Source organism: Cryptomeria japonica, chromosome 3, assembly GCF_030272615.1.
Source record: "Cryptomeria japonica chromosome 3, Sugi_1.0, whole genome shotgun sequence".
Classification (NCBI taxonomy): domain Eukaryota; kingdom Viridiplantae; phylum Streptophyta; class Pinopsida; order Cupressales; family Cupressaceae; genus Cryptomeria; species Cryptomeria japonica.
In genome coordinates, this window is record NC_081407.1 from 481,993,095 (window position 1) to 482,005,413 (window position 12,319).

The following is a 12,319-nucleotide window of genomic DNA, read 5'->3' on the forward strand; positions in this document are numbered from 1 at the left end:
TGATTTAAAATCAATTTATCAAGGTCAAGTAAGGAAATTCTAACTATTACTTTTTATAAGTGTGATATTTTCAATAATATTTCTTTTTTTTTAGCATTGGATTGCGAGGGTCAAATATTTGATTATTAAGTGAAGTATAACATATATTTTTTAATAACATCAAATTTCATAATCTTATTAACTCAAAATTAGTCCATTATAAGAGAAGTACATAGTCACAAAACCCTTTTTAGTGCCAATTGTATAGAAAGTTGTGCTTTAGTTACTAGATCAAGTCCTTTAGAAAGTTGGATGTTGTTTCTCTTTAGAGAGATATGTGAGATTAGCAATTATAAAAAAAAATAGCTTGATACAAGGCTTAGAAACTTGAGGTGTTTAACCTTAAAATTGAATTCATGAAGTCTTTTATAAAATTTGATGTCTTTATAAAAGTCAAAAACTTGTTTTTCAACTTATCAAAGAAAAATAAAATTCATAGCTCTTGAACATGACATTTCAATAAAACACCATTTTACTTGTAATTTGATGATAATTGATATAAGATAATGACATTTTCTTTTATGAAATAATATGAAAAATACATTACAACATTTAATCAACATTTTTATTGAAGTTGAGCAAAAATCAACTCTACAGCTCCTAAAGATCACCTGCATGCAAACTTGTCACAGAAGGAGAGAAGCAAAACAACTATGGAGGCCAGAATTCAGAGATCCAGAAAAGAGGAGTCATGTTGATTGTGCAACAAGAATGCAATTCAATAATTACAGTTGTTATGAAAATACAAAGAGAGAATCCTTATAAAAGGATACTCGAAACCCTAAAGGAGAAAACCCTAAAGAATTATAAGATTCCTAAGTTTAGCTTAAGCATGGAGTATAATAGACTAATAATTAAATAAAGAATTATTAACTAAGAAAAGATAACTCCAACAACCCCCCTTAAGATGAACTTAGGGAGTATCTAAAAAACAACTAAGGACTAAAAAAAGCATGTAAAAAATGCAGGAAATCAACAATGGGTCCCGACAATTAGGCCTGATGAGGTACCCAAGTACAATAAAATCTTTGTAAAGTGGAGAAAAAGTAGAAAACCTAGTGGGAACAAAACTCATCTCCAAGAAGAGATGAAAGCTCAAGTGAAGGACTAAGAAGCCTCCAAACAAGAGTGTTCCAGAAGATAGGAACAAAAAAGAGAGAATGAAGAACACCACTGAAGCATGAAATAGCTGCAAACACTGTCGAAGAGTAACTGCTGATCTGAAGAACCTCCACTGAAATAGAACGTGACCAGGTAAAGACAAAGGACTGGAAACAGAAAGAACAGCCAAAGACGAGACATCCTACTCAAAGAAAGAGATCCCAGGACCTGAAACATCCAAGATATTCACCAGAGTGCGGAAGAGAAAATTTTTTGAATAAAATATACCTGGAGCATAATCTGGAAAGAAAACTCATATTAATGGAAAGAACACAGAACAAGCTTTTCAACAATATAAATTTTTCAAAAAATGAAGTTCAGATGCTCAAGTTATGTCTCTTGGAGTGCAAAAATGAATTTATGGCTTTGATAGAAAAAAAAAACACCATCAAAAAAGAAAAATCAGAAGATCAAACCTCCAGATCTGAAGAGAGCTCAAAAAGAGCTTTCCGACGATATAAAGTTTTCAAAAAAACGCCTCTGTATGACCAAGTTACGACCAAAAGAAAAAAAAACCCTCTTTTAGGGCATAAAAAGGGTTAACGAAAAAAAAAATTAGAGAAAAAATTTCTAATGCATTTGCAGGTACAACCATACAGGTTTTTGCACCTCGTAAAGTGTGTTAATAGAAAATCACGCCCTTGATGCCCCTATCACCAAAAATAGGCAAATTATATATCAAAATTCATGGAATCAGCCTTCTGAATCCATCTAAGAGGTCCTTTTGGCACCAAAATGTACCAAAAAATCAGCTACCCCCAGAAATGGAAAAACAACAACTAAACAAGGCCCAAAAACTCTCATGAAGAGAATAGGGGCATGCAGATCTGGAGCTCTAATACCATATTGGAGTTGAGGAAAAAACAACTCTACAGCTCCCAAAGATCACCTACATGCAAACCTGTCACAAAAAGAGAGAAGCAAAATAGCTATGGAGACTAGAATTCAGAGATCCAAAAAAGAGGAGTCATATTGATTGTGCAACAAGAATGCAATTCAATAATTACAGTTGTTATGAAAATACAAAGAGAGAATCCTTATAAAAGGATACTCAAAACCCTAAAGGAGAAAACCCTAAAGAATTATAAGATTCCTAAGTTTAGCTTACGAATGGAGTATAATAGACTAATAATTAAATAAATAATTATTAGCTAAGAAAAGATAACTCCAACAATTTTAATCTATCCATATATTTAAGTTTGTTAAGTATAAACTTAATCAAACCATTATTTAAATAGGAGTTGTTAAAAGAAATCTTCAAAGAAATTGAACCACTTATTGAAGCCTTCATCTATGTCAAATTTCTTATCTTCATGTAATTTTTCATACAAGTTTGTGTCCTTATATTACTCAAGGAAATAACAGTTATCCTTATAAAAGTCAAAAAGGGCTTTCTTTGCAACCGATTGAAGGTAAATGAGTCGCAACCTTTACTAATTCATTTTCCCGAGGTGGCTATCTTCCCAACTGACATCTCCTTTCTCATATGGCCAATAATAATGACGTCTCCTTTCTCACATGGCCAATAATGACACTCCCTATATAGAGAAATCAAATTCATTTATTTTGTACCTATTTAGCTATCATCGCAGTCCATGAGATATAATCTATTTGAGGAATTCTTTCAAACAATTTGCTTACCTTCTGCATGACATTGAAAAATGTGGATTTAACATTTGCACTTCAAACCTCTTAATTATATCACCAATTCTGTGGAAGGGGTCACTGAGAAAAAACAACTTTGAAAGCAATTCCACTATTCTGCCATGCAAATGTAATGGCCAATAATATCGCTGAAAGAAGAGATAACATTCACCCCTTACATCTAGAATATGAAGCAATGACAGAAAATACCCATGTAGGTCCACAACACTCTTTAGATATTCATGCCAATAGTATACAATGCTTGCAAAGATGTCAATACAACAAGGAAATACACGCTAAGGTGAAAGAAGCTCGATCGAACCTCTATTTATATCAGCCGACTTCCACTAATTAATGCTTGCCTCTGTCAAAGTCTTCTGTCCGAGAAACACCCCGAGCGTGCTCTCTATGTCATCCTTCACGCTACCATTTTCCCGAAGGCTATTATTGTTTATGGTGAATGATTATCTTTTATGTTTTTATGATAATCCTATAAGCACCAAGTAATGCACACATATACTGGATAGGAAACTTCATTTATTTGTCAATCTGCATGGATTTCCACTTTTTTTATAGTACAATGTGTAGTGTTAAAAAAGATTATTGCATAGATATTCTTATCCATGCACACGTATTTCAAATTTTGTGCTCATCCACGATCTGTCGCTCAAGAATCTTATCGAGCCACTAGTAACCAATATAAAAAGTTCTACATTTTGGGTGCTAATAACCTTTATTAAGTCTTTGTTCATCTTGTTTCAAGACAAACACATTAGTTTCAGATCAGATGGTAACACTGTCTATATAAAAAAAACCAGAGTTATAAAAAAATTGTTGCCTATGGAACTACAAACAAAGTCGAAAATCAATCAATGATTTATGCCTCGACCATGTCGTAATCAAGAACAATTCATGTTAAGATGACTAGGTATGTCTCATTTTGAATCCTTGCCCAATCGTATGCCTCTCTAATGTGATCATATTACTATTTTAATATTTTGAATACATCACCATGTTGAAGCAATAGAAATGATTCCTAAGACTAGGGAGCTAAAGACAACCAACCCATCCATAAACAACAAAACTTTTGATCATTACCTTCCTAAAATATTAGATAAGATCAATTTATTGGATGAGTAATATCTAGTTTAAAATGTGTATTAGACCTTTGGCTGGCAAGGGATCATTTTTCTATAACAATTTTTTGGAGAAGCACGAGGACAAGGGTGACAATAATGACCACAGTGGCCATGTGGCAATGGATACAATGGATGGGTAATATATTGAGATCATTCTTGCACTCCCATCATGTCAAAATAATTTCTCATCTTTGATAGTTGGTCATGTACCTCCTTAATGAGAAGTGACAATATTTTTCATTTCAAAATTTTATTAATTTTTTATACTTTTTAACTTCATGTTCAATAAAATATTGGTCTATACTCCTAATCATGATATATGAACATGTGAGGTTACTTGGTAATTTAAATTGGAGCATGATCTTAGATAGCACCTACAAGAGAATGTTTACAATATGGATTATATAAACATAGTTGGTAATAAACTTAAGTTCCAACTTCATGCTATTAAATATAATTGTAAATTTTTTTCAAGGAACTAGTATTCTTGTGTGTGCAAGCCTTCTGGAGCATCTATTTCTATGTAGTAAATATGAAATTCTTTCAATATGTGGGTAAAAAGGCACTTTAATCACATTGATTTTGCCCCATGAATCTAGAGAAAATTGCACTATTGATGACTATCACATACCTAATAAGGCAAGGCTTATGGTCAATATATGGGAAATAAGAAGAGGCTCAATTGCATGAGAAAGTCTCTTAATCTTACAACTTAAAAATCCATGAAATATTCTTCAAAAGGAAAAAGTTAAAGACTTAAGCTTGCCCCCATTTTACTATTGGAGTGTGAAAGTTTCTCAAAATTTGTAACCACATTAAATAAAGAGATAACATGATATCTCATTAATTGTTAATTGACTATAAGATTAAATATGATAAGGGGTAAAATATTTACCTATATTTCACATTTTTTTATTATATATAATATCATGTATTGAAAGAACCCTTTAATACTTCTTGAGTTTAATGGACCTTATTATAATGGGTGGCTATCGCCCTTATAACCGCCTAAGGAGCAAACCTGGAAAGGATAGCTCACCTGTTGCCTAATTTTTTTTATGGATCATTACTATATGTAGTAGTATGTCTATTTTTTAAACAAGACAACTAGTTATTCATTCTTATTCTAATGAAAATATATGTTGATCTCCTTGCTATGAATTATTGGACTATATTTTACATTTATAAGGAATATTATATGATCTTTGGAAAATGACAAAAAAATAATATTATGTTCTTTCTTTGCACCAAAAATGAAGTTGATTACTATGTTACTAACTATATTGTTTCTTCTATGGTGAGGTTATGCCTTCAAAACATATGGTGCAAGTTCTATTACATGGATGGTGCAATACTTTAACAAGAAGACTATCTTCTATGTGTCTTTGAATCAAATGGGCAAAATATGAATGTAGCTCTTGAAGAATCAATATGGCCTTGAAGATTTATGGAAGAGTTCCATTTGGATACATATGAAAGTACCATATTACTTGAAGTTACTTTAGTCTTTCTAGATAATATAATTTCTAAAGATCAAAATGAATATTGAATATCATGGGCACCTCACTCAAGTGAAAGCATTCTATAATAAAGGCACCTTGAAGATCATGGGCACCTCACTCAAGTGAAATCATTCTATAATAAAGAAACTTTGAATATCATGGGCACATGCTATATATTGAAATTTTAGCCATCATTTTGAAATCCTCTATGCAGTGGTTGGCTTTAGGTGATACCATTAAGGGGGAGTGTACATGACACCACCTAGTGGCTAAATCCTAAATGTAAGACCTAATAGGCATAAGACCGTTAGGCATAATATGCTCCAAATTCAAATAATGCTTGGCCTTAGGTTATTCCATTGAGGGGGAGTGTGCATGTCAATGACACCACCTAGTGGCTAAATCCTAGTTTTAAATCCTACGGGTAGGCATATGTCCTAATAGGTATGAAATAAGACCTATATAGGCATTAGTAAGTCCTTTAAGCCTGTAGATAGGCATATGTAATTCCTTTTTTGTTTTAATTACTGTAGGTAGGCATTAATAAGTCCTATAGGCACATTTGTGCTTAAGTCCTACGGGCATATTATAAATTCTTCTCCTTGTAAATCTTCCACTTGTGAAAGCATTGTATTAAGTCCTACGGGCACTATGTAATGAACCTAGAGAGAGGCTAATTTGAGGAGACCGCGGCTCCAATATAGTTTTGTAAGACCTCATAGAATCATTTTTAAAACACTGGGATTATAAATTATGACAAGATGACTTTCATGTAGTCCACAATGCACGATCTTCATGTTGGCATATATTTGTGTTCCTATTTATCACTGTCAAAGAAGACCTATGTTACTGGGGTACTTAATTTTTTTCTTCAATAGAAATTGACATGTGATCCCCTATTAACATTAAGGGGGAGTGTTAGAACATAATGTTATTAGGGATCACATCCTTATAACATTTATATATAATGTTCTAATATAAGGTTATAAAATCTTATATATTATGTGATTTATAAGCATATCCCATTTGAAATAATTATAATCTAATAACTATTAGATTATTCATTATTTATGAGTGGGGGCTATTGAAAAGGTGTGACTAGTGAAGCCACCCTTCCTCCTATACTTAAGGAGGTTCTCTCTCATTTGAGAGGTGTGAGAATTTGGAGCTTTGTGGTGAGCTGTATCACTATGCATATGAGGTATTATTGGCCATGTGGAAGTATTGGAAGAGTGTCCCTAGGTTCGAGTCTATTTTATGATAGACTATATTTGTAAGTGTTTTAATGAAATGATGCTTTATGGGGTTTTTTACCCGAAAGGGTTTTCCCCATGTATATCTTGTGTAATGTGTACATTTATGCATGTATGATTATCATTTCATTTATTTTATGATCTTGTTTATAATGATTAATATCCTAAGATCCTAATTTCTAACAAGATGGCAAGCAATTTCCTTTGTAAGACATAGGAGGCAATACTATGGCATATATGAGAGGGATAGAAGGTGCGGGAAGGATACCAAGTCCATCATGAGGAGGAGGAATAGGTCTAGGATCTCTAGACTTACTAAAAGGTAATATCATCTCATTCTTTCACTTATGATAAGATAGAAAAAGGACACTTCGAGACTTTAGAGGCTCAAGTTGTGTAGGCCAAAAGTAATCAAGAGTGAAATTTCCATGCTTTGCCATGGGTTGGTACATGCTATGATTAATTTTTATGATAGTGTCATGATGAGGGAATTTTAGACATTTATGAATAGTAGAAGGGATAGCTTTCATGGAAGAGAGCCATGGATGTCCCAACTTCACATGAAATTTATCCAATGTAGGAATGATATAAAAAGTCACATCTAAGCATTTAGCACCAACCTCAATGGGAAGAGTAATAAAGCCAATAGTACGGCAAGAGAAATCATCATACACCTTTACCATGACATTAAATTTATCATATGTTACTTGATGCAATTGTAAAATGTAAAGGCATTCTTTAGTGATCATATTCACTATACACACTGGATCAATGAGCACTCCTCATGAGATTTATCTTTGATCTTTGCAGTGATATATAATGGGCCATCAAGTGCACCAATAGTTTCATTAGGATCAAAGGTAATGCATAGGTCCTTAGGAGGTGTAGGTTTGTCAACAAGATTCACAATATTATTAGATTTAACCCCAAGGTCATCAGGAGAAAAGGCAAGAGACTCAGATTCAACAACATTAGTTGAGTGAAAAGGCAAATGATTGGTGAATATTTGGAGATTTTGAATAGGAGGTGCTACAATTTTGTTTCCTTTGTAATTCACACTAGCTACATATATGATATTATTATCAATGAAATCTTGAATTTTACTCCTTAAAGTATAACACTTCTCAGTGTCATAATCGGGTTGGCAGTGATATTGGCAAAAGGTTTTGGGATCATGATAAGATGGAAAAGGTTTGGAGGTATCAATTGGCTTGATGGGAGGAAGTTTCAACACATTAAATTATTTATCAATCTCAACATTATACTATGCAAAGACTCAAAAAGAGGTGTAATTTTTTTTCCAGAAGTATTTGGATAAAGGGGCCACACCTAATGTCGTGGCTACCACTTGAGTATTAATGTTTTCATTTATCTTGATGTTTCCTTTGTTTGGTTAAAACTTCACAAAAGATTGTTGAGCACTCATTCTTATCGACTGGAGCCATTGAAGGAGATGATTCAGATTGACTCAATTGAAGTTGACAATTATGAAGCACTCCACATAATAACGTAAAGGAAGTAAACTTAGAAAAGAGAAGCTTATCCCTAATGTCTTTTTGTAATTTAGCAATAAAAATTCTCTGAATATCATGATCAGGCATAGGATAAGCAATTTGAGGATACAAATATTTATATCTACCAATAAATTCAATCACTTTCTCTTTAACTCCTTGCTTACAATGAATCAAGTAAGTCAAAGTAATAGAACCGATATTATTGTGAAATTGTTGAATGAAAGCATTAGCTAATTGTTGAAATTATATAATAGAATAAGGAGGCAAAGAACAATACCATTGTAATGCTTTATTCCTAAAGGTTCGAGTAAAAAATTTAGCCATAAGTCCTTGATCATGAGCAAAATCACTACACAGAGTTTAAAATATCTGCATATGGGTCAAGGGATCACCTTTTCCACTGTATAACTCCAATTAAAGGACTTCCATATGTTTAGGAGGAAAAAAATGGATAATGGGCTCACTAAATCAAATGTGGGCGCATTAAACTTGGATTGGGTAATGCAAGCCAATTGTTATTATAGGGATGTAGTAGTTTGGGAAAGGTTATTAATGGTCACTTCAGTGGATGGATTAAAATTAGACATATTGGATTATAATGGAGGAGTAACATTGTTGTATGTAGGTGGAGGTTGAGAGTAAGGAGGTGGAAAACTATGATATGTAGGTATGGGAGATGATTGGGTTACAAATGGAAGACTCATGGAAGGAGGTATCTAAGAATATTGATTAACAAGATTGCCCCCATGACTAACATATGTAGGATGAACATTATGTGTGGAAGTAATCATGATAGAAGATGTAAATGTAGGCACGCTAGGCAATGATGTAGGCATAGAAATGGGATGATTAGCTTGACTAGTGGGTTGAGAATAACCAACGACTTTGGCATAACTTTTGATAGGAATGATATTAGTGTCAACAATATGAGAAAGTCCATGCAACAAATCAACACCAATTTTATCACTTTACACCATTCTTTTTAATCCTTCAATCAATGGGATTGCCTCACTTTTTGAGTATTGTTGACTCATCCATTGTTGAAGAGTTTCAAATTCATTATCAATCTTCTCCAATTGGTGAACGGTAACCCTAGTTAGTGATTCATCCTCATCATGAGAATTATAAAGAGAATGGGGATAAATGACATCATTTGTTGGGTTAGAGGAAGCACCAACATTCTCATGAAATAAGCTATCCAAATTAGGATCCATATCCCTAGTATTTTTAACCTTGGGAAGCCTAAATTCTACAACTTCTCACACGAATATTGTAAGTAGGACTAATGGTAACAAAAATCATGTACAAAGGAGGAAAATTTGAATGGACAAATTGATGATTGTGATTAAACAATGCAATTTTTTGGAAAAGTGATTGATTAACCAATTAAATAAGTAGTTTGTTTTGTGAATTTGAAAGATAAATGCCTCTATATCATAGCATAGCATATCATAAAGATCATATATGAAAATATATTTAAAAATTTATGTAATCCACAAGTGAATTTTAGAATTATAAATTAGGGTTTTTTGTGAAATCAACCTCTAAATTTATGTAATCCAATTGAAAATGAGATCTATGAGTGCAAATTTGAATTTTAAAATGCATAAACAATTAGATTTAAGATAATGAATCCAAATTAGGCAAACCACAAGTTCAAATTTAGATTTATAAATTCGGTTCTGTGTGAAATTAACCTCTAAAATTCTGTAATTCAATTGAAAATAAAACTTGTGAGTGTAAGTTTGAATTTGAAAATGCATAAATAATTAGATATGAGAACACGAATTAGGAATTAAGGTGAAAGAAGTTGGGTTTACCAAAATGTAATGGTGGAAAAATTAGGGTTAGGGCTAAATTAAGATAATATAACCACTAACAATCCTAATTTACCAATACATTGCAGAGAGGAATTTAATAGAGAGCCTTGATAGATCTAGATTTTGATCAAATTTCATGCCTCCTTGATGGGACTCTATCTTCCTTGAATTGAATTAATTTTGAATTATTGAAGATTAGGGAAAGATAGTAAATTATTGAAGCAATCTAACAAAAATAGTGAGCTACAGATGTCGTTCTGAGACACCAAGTTGGATCTAAGTAGGAGAAGATGATTTAGATGTGTTCCCAAAAGTTTGACCTAATTTTTTGAGACCATGCAGTATCAATTCGCCATGGTCCTTTGAATTTCTCATGATCAAAAGTTGAACCTGTTCATCTCTGTGAATCTTGTTGATCCTCCCGAACGCACCTATGTACCTATTTTCTGCACAAAAAATGAGGGGGGAATTGTTGGGAATAGGGGTTTGCCTTAGGTCAAACCTCAATCTTGGAATTAACCATGAAATTGAATTGAAAATGTAAATGAAGTACTGTAGTAAAATACTTTCCTTTTGAGGGAAAGGCTGAGAATATATGAAATACCAATGATATACCTTTAATGCTTGAATCTTGACTTCACTTTTGCTCCAATGCTTGATAGAAGACTAATTTCTTTCTCACTTGAATGTATGATGTCAATTTTACTCTCTTGAGTTGATTAGGAATTTGAATTAGGATATAAATGAGAGGGCTAGACCTCCTTTTATACTTGCTTGTCGAAAATTGAATTAAATTTCTAACCTGATCCAATATGGGATCTAATTTCCTGCTCTCAAAATGTGACCGTTGAGAGGGGCCAGTTTGGGGCACAATTGAGGAGCTCAGGGCATGGGCGCCATGGTCCTGTACCCTAGTCCTACGCATTGGTTTTGCAAGTCAGGGTTCCAAACAAGAGGGTCAAATTGGTAAAAAGGTGAAAAGGTGACATGAATGAAAAGTGTGAGCAAAACCAATGCTTCAGTTAGGCCTTAGAGGACAGAATGCCAAAGTGAGGCCTAAGTGAGGATAAAATTATAGGCGATTACAATTTAGGACGCTACAACCCCATCGAGAACTTCAATCAATTCTCAGCTCTTTCATAATTCAACATTTCAACAACTGCCAACCTATACCAACACCAACTTGTTTGTTCACCTGAACCTCGACATTCAAGTCTCACCAACTCAAATTTATATACTCATGTAGCAAGTGTAGAGCTTACAATGTCAAATGTCTAATCTTCAAGTTGGGTGTACAAAGAAAATTTATACCATGAATCTAGATTTTTTTTCCATATCCCTGCGATAAAATATTGTACATGCTACCTTTCCCTCTAATCTTTGAAGTTCCTAAATTTAAAAATTATAAAGGAAAAAGAGACCCCAAAGACTATATTCATGAGTTCTTTACTACTTGTCTAGAGGTTGCAGATAATGAAACTTGTCTTATGTGCCTCTTCCTTCATGGTTTAGCAGGTCAAGAAATAGAATGGTTTTCTCACCTCCTACCAAGAATATGCACATGGGGAGAGCTAGCTAAAAATTTTTTGGCACATTTTTCACACAATATAGAAAATCTTGTAACACTAATGGATCTATGTGCCACTAGACAAAAAGACGAGGAAACATTTGCCACTTTCTTACAACATTGGCAGTCACTTTCTAGAAAGAGCTCATGTCACATACTAGAGAAAGAGCAAGTGGACACGTTCACTGAGAATTTAATTCCACAAATTAAATACCCCCTGCAAATGCAATGTTTAGACATGTTCCACGAAGTAATTACAAAAGAGCTAAAATGTGAAAAAGGCCTCATCGCTCAAGATCTCATAAAATATTTCATGGTAATCAAACCATTAATGCATCTAATGAGAAAACCATTTTTTGGTCAAGAAAGAAAAATGTTACAAATAACGGAGTGGTGGATAAAAGTGGCCAATAGGTCCCAACTTACAATTTATCTTCAAAGTCCTCCCAAGAGAATTACAATACCTCCCAATAATAGTCAATCACGTAATAATGACTATTCAACTAGCGTAGCTCAACCCAATCCACAACACGATCCAAGGACTAATACTCTAAGGTGAACTTATACTCCACTAGGAGAACCAATTGAGTTAGCACTTAAGAAATTGATCTAATATCATGTAATAACATTCCTAGAAATCAAACCCTATGAGTTAGGCCCCTTCATGTTGGCTTGGTGGA